The sequence below is a fragment of the Raphanus sativus genome, chromosome 1, assembly GCF_000801105.2.
Source record: "Raphanus sativus cultivar WK10039 chromosome 1, ASM80110v3, whole genome shotgun sequence".
Classification (NCBI taxonomy): domain Eukaryota; kingdom Viridiplantae; phylum Streptophyta; class Magnoliopsida; order Brassicales; family Brassicaceae; genus Raphanus; species Raphanus sativus.
Genome location: NC_079511.1, coordinates 14,535,628 through 14,541,472, shown reverse-complemented (window position 1 = coordinate 14,541,472; position 5,845 = coordinate 14,535,628). Strand labels below are relative to the sequence as shown.

At 29.5% G+C, this 5,845-nt stretch overlaps 1 pseudogene; it reads left to right on the top strand.

Moving 5' to 3' along the window:
- Positions 1-222: 222 nt before the first annotated feature.
- Positions 223-1,959, top strand: LOC108846183 (putative F-box/kelch-repeat protein At3g17540; annotated as a pseudogene).
- Positions 1,960-5,845: the final 3,886 nt, after the last annotated feature.

Here is a 5,845-nt window from a genome sequence, read left to right as displayed (position 1 = left end):
TCATAAAACCCTATTTTTCGTAGGTTCGTTCCAGTCTATGAGCCGGTTTAGTTACCTCAAACGATGCATAAATGTGAACCGTATAAAACGTCAATAAACTTTGATCTGCCGTAAGTTATTAAAATTAATGGGCCTTTGTAAATAAAACCAGTGGGCTTTTACAACAAAGCTAACCTAATGTATATGTGAAGAAGTTCAGAAGGTTTCTTCATCTCAGAGACGATGCTGAAGATAGCTGATCTTCCAAATGATTTGGAATCAGAGATACTTTCTAGAGTTCCGGCCAAAGAGTAATTCTTAGGTTCAATTTATAGGACACCCACCAATAAGATTTCACTATTTCACATTTAATATTTTTTAAAAAATATTATCAAATTAAATTATATTTTTAAAATTAAAAATAAAAATAAATAAAAAATAATACTAGTTGCAAAACAAAAAACTTTTAAAAAAATAATTTTAATACCGTCAATAAAACACTAAACCCTAAATACTAAACCATAAATCCTAAATACTAAACTTTTGGGTAAATTTTAAATCTTTGAATAAATCTTAAATTCTAAAGTTTAGAATTTATCCAAGGTTTAGGGTTTACCCAAATATTTATAGTTTAATGTTTTGATGACGGTATTAAAATTACTTTAAAAAAGTTCAAGAATTTCAAGAATTTAGGATCCAAGGGTTTAGTGTTTATCCAAGGGTTTAGGGTTTAAGATTTATGGTTTACAGTTTAGTGTTTTGCTGACGGTATTAAAAAAATTAAAAATATTTATTTTTGCAACTATTTTTTTTAATTCTTTGGTTTTTATCTTTTAATTTTAAAAACATAATTTAATTTGACAATATTTTTTTTTAAAAGATAGTAAATATGAAATAGTAAAATCCTATTGGTGGGCAGGTTCACCATAGAGAATGAACCCAAGAATTACTCCCGGTCAAATCTCTATGGGAACTAAGAGTTAGTTGCAAAAGGTGGTATTCCCTCCTTTTTAGAATACATAAAGTTTTGACTCATTGCACCAAGAATAAAAAACTTGTCCTTTTCTAAAAAGTAGTTTTAAAAATATAATTTAAAATTTATTCAACCAATTACAAAAATGACTACAACATCTAATTGGTTATACAGTCTCTAGTAAAGTTAAAAATAACAAAAAAAATCAAAACATCATCTATTTTAAAACAAACATAAACTTCTAAAACATCATATATTATGAAACGAAAGGAGTATGCCTATTCTGAGATCCTAAGTTCGTGGAAAAGAACAAGAAGATGGGTAAAGCTGTATGAGAGTCGATGCTACTGAGTAATTATGGTGTTTATTCAATTGCCAGAGATCTCCACAACAACTTCATGGAACAATCTATCGAGTTCACATGTAAACTTAGAAGTCTTAAGTTAAAAGATTTCGACTTCTCTCGGATATTACACAGTGATTGTTTTGCTCAAAGGAGGGGACACTAGACTTGTGGTTTGGAACCCATGTACTGGTCAAATAAGAAAGATCAAACCCAGAACTCGTTACCGCTCTAAAGATAGATATGCTTTAGTAAACAACAGATCTTCTTCTTCTTCTTACCAAGGTTCTTCATTTCTTCACTCTTGACTACATCTTGTGTTTGCAATGGCATGTCTTTGAAAGGAGATACTTACTTTGTTGCTGCAGGTGAAGAAACTGGCATTTTCTTGGCCAAGTTTGATTTCACAAGACAGAGATTTGTGCGTCTCCCTTTTCTGGTTCAGGCTTTTGCACTTGTAGATACCGTGGTACTTTCAGTTGTTGTGGAATAAAATCTCTCGGTGTTACACACTGTTGGCGGGTCAGATGTGATGAGAGACTTGTCATGGAATTGTGACGTAGGCTTGGCTGTGGATTTTGATAAATTTCACCTCTCAAGTTTGATGAGTGTGGAAAGCTTCTTGTTGGACGAAAAAAATAACTTGGCACTATATATGTTGTGATGTAGACTTTAGTGGAAGGTTATGAATAGAAAATATTACACTGTAAGGCAGTTTTGTCTTTTATTTTACAGAATAAGTCAGTTTATTATACAGAGACAATTATTGCTAACCGCTTCCTTCCGTTTTCTTCGAGTAGGGAAACAGAGGAAAAGTTATTACAGAATAAAGCAGTTTATTATACAGAAACAGTTATTGCTAATAGCTTCCTTCCTTTTCCTTCGAGTAGGGAATGTACACATATTATTCATCTCCTACTTCATGTACACAAACCTTCCTTCCGTTAAACACCTAACTGTGTACATAACTTTATGTACAATCAATTACACGATAAAGATGTACAGAACACACAGATTATTCATCTCCTACTCAATGTACACCAACCTTTCTTCATGTACAATAACAATATAAAAAAAGAAGATAAATTAGCACTCCTATACACCAATAATCCCGTAATTTGCAAAAATAGAACTTCCACTTTTCACTTTTATTAATGACAATACTATCCCTATTAAACCTAAACTAATTTAATATTTTTATTTTTCTTCTTCCTATCTGTCGACATCTCTCTCCTCTTCCCTAAATTCATTTCTACCAGAAACTCAATTTTTTATTTTAAAAATAATCCATGATTTTATCTCAGCTTGTTTTTGTAAGCTTATTGTTCATCTTTAATGTATTGTTTAACCGGAAAAAAAACAAATGATTTCTTTTTTTCTTTCTCTTTTTCATTCGAGATAATTTGAAATCTCATATTTTTTGGTATGTTCTTTTGTGGGTTTGTGCATCAGGTCACTGAACCATCTCTGTTGTTTTGTTCTGCTGACACTGTCATATTCAGATTCAAACTTCGTCGTCGTGTTCATCCTCGTCATGTTGCCATCTCTGTTTCGTTACAAAATAGATCAAGCAACAATGGTGATTTCTTATTTTTTGCATTACAAACCCTCCAACCTTTGGGTATTCTCAAGTTGATCCCACAATCTCCAAATGTACAAATAGCTTTACAAATAGACCCTAGACTTTCAAATTCTACATTTTAACCCTTTTAAAAATTGCCCGAATGTTCAGAGTCTTATATGTTTTTAATTCGGCTCCAAACTTTCTAATTTCCAGAAATAACGCCTTAGTTTCACCTCAAAATTTTGATTGTGCAACCAAGACCATGTTATATGCAAATGTCGAGATAATTGGTATATATTACCGGTTAACCATAAAAATGTCAATGTAATTAGTATATATTACCGGCTATTTCACAAACAACATCATTAATTAGTATATATTACCGGCTAACTATAACATTGTCTAGATAATTCATATATATATTACAGGCTAACTATAACAAAAAAGTCAAGTGAAATCTTAACTGGTTAAACAACCATTTTTATCTTATGTATTGTGATTTGTTAATGAGTTAATTCTATGTTTAGCCGAACATATAAATCCAATTATATGTTTTGTAATTTATTATAGAGTTAATTGTTTTTTATCCGAATTGATACAAAATAACAACCATCAACTGATCATATAGCCGGTAACTATAAATTAAATACCAGCTAAAAAATAAAATATCCGAATAAATCAGAATATAACAATACTGATTTAAAAATGATACGTAGAAACTATATGTATAACTGTGATTTTAAATCTAAATATCAGCTAACATATAAAAGATCCGGTTAAATGATAATATAAACATGCTAATTTATAAAAAATATCTAAAAAATACAAAACATATATCTTTTTTAGCCGGCTAAACATACATTATTTCTATTTTTTCTATTACAAGAATTATCAAATGGAATCTACTGAATTACAAGACATAGATTTCTTTAGCTCTTTTCACTAGCACACAAACTCAACTTGCTTCACTCCTTTGTCGAGTATTGTCTTTATGGTTAAAAAAAAACTTCTTTCACTCCAATCACACACACGACACCGTATCAGAAGATCTGTTTCACGAAAGCCACAAAAGAAAGACGAAGATGAGAATCTTGCAGAGTTAACTCATCTCAATCGACTCTTTGGTCACTGTTCACCGCCGGTTACAACAACCAAATTACTCCTTCACGCGAACCATTACCGCCACTAACTCTAGTTTCTAGAACCTTGTAATCCTCAGGTGGTGTACCACCGCTGCGCCAGAGCTCTATCTTCCTTTCATCACCGGTCTGCCATGAATCTCAGCTTATATTTCTTGGTTCAAATCGGAGCTCCAAAGAGTTGCTCTTTTATCTCTCTGTCATCTTTCTTGGCTCAAATCGGAGCTTGTATTTCTTTAATTCGAGATCCATTAACCAGAGTTTGCTCTTTTATATCTCTGCCATCTTTTTCTCTCTCTCTCTCTCAAAAGAGATGAAGTTCAAAATAAAATGTAAAATAATAGAGGAAAACTCTAGAAAAACATCGTGATTGTTTTTTGTTTCTCTTTCTTTGAACACTCATAGGGCTAACAAAGTCTTTTTAATCTGTTTCTCTCTCTACTTTTTTGCTGTTTTCCATATTTGCAAATTATTAACTTATTTACTATTTTTCATGCAAATGGCTCAAAAAAAAATATAATGTTGTTTGGAAATATAGATAACAATATAATAAAAAAAAATTGATTAATGTTATTAAGAAAATTTGGAAATCTATTATATTATGAGAAACTATCTATTTGATCCAGTTTTAAAATATATGAAAATGAGCTAATCTAATTATCTAAAACATCTTTTATCTAAAATAGTCATAAAACAAAATTTAAACTTTATATATATATATATTTCAAATCAAAATAATAATTTAAAGTTGATTTATATCAAAAATTGATTCAAAAATATACATATATTGAAAATATTATTTTCACTAAAATATTTTTCAATAACTATTATTAAAAATGTTTTCAATATATATAAGAAAAACATAATACAAAGTCCAGTTTCATATACCAACTTAAATTATGGTTATTATATTTCACATTTAGTTTTAAAAATATAATATATGTGATTGTTTATATGATAGTATGTATAAAATATAAATAATTACTTGTGAGTGTTTATGTTACTAAGGTTTTGAGTAGGGATGGGGGTTCGGATACCCATTCTGGTTCGGATCGGATTTATTTGGGTTTTAGATTTTCGGGGTCAAAGATTTTAGCCTCATTCAGATATTTCTAAATTTTGCTTCAGATTTGATTCGGATCTTTGCGAGTTTGTTTCGGGTTGGGATAACCCATTTAAATTATTTTTAAAATTTAAAAATTCAATACACTTTAGATTTCTCAAATCTATAAACAAAATAATATATTACATATAAATTTGAATAACATATGTCAAAAATACATAATCTTAACATATAAATTGGTTTAGTTTAAATATTTGGATAGATAATCAATAATTATTTTAAGTATGTTTGGTGTTTTGGGTATACTTTAACTATTTTAGATATTTACTTTTGATTATTTATATATATTTTCAAGTATTTAAACCAACTTAAAAGTACCATATATATTTTGGATGTTTTTATATACATTAAATCTAGAAATGATTAATATATATAAGTGTATAAGTGTATTCCGGATACATTCGGGTATCCAAAATACTTTTGTTCGAATCAGATTCGGTTTCAGTTCTCTAAATACCAAAATTTTGAATAATTTGGATATTTAATCAATTTCGGTTCGGGTTTGATACTACTTTTTGGATCGGGACCGATTCCATTTTTTGGATTTGGATTTTTTTGCCAAGCGCTAATATTAACATGAAAAAACAAATAGCAATATATTTTATAAAAAATACATCCGGGCGGACGCGCGAATCAAAATCTAATATATATTACAGGTACATGTCATTTTATTTATATATGTGTACATAGACTGTTGCACAAAAAAAGAAATGTGCACATAGAC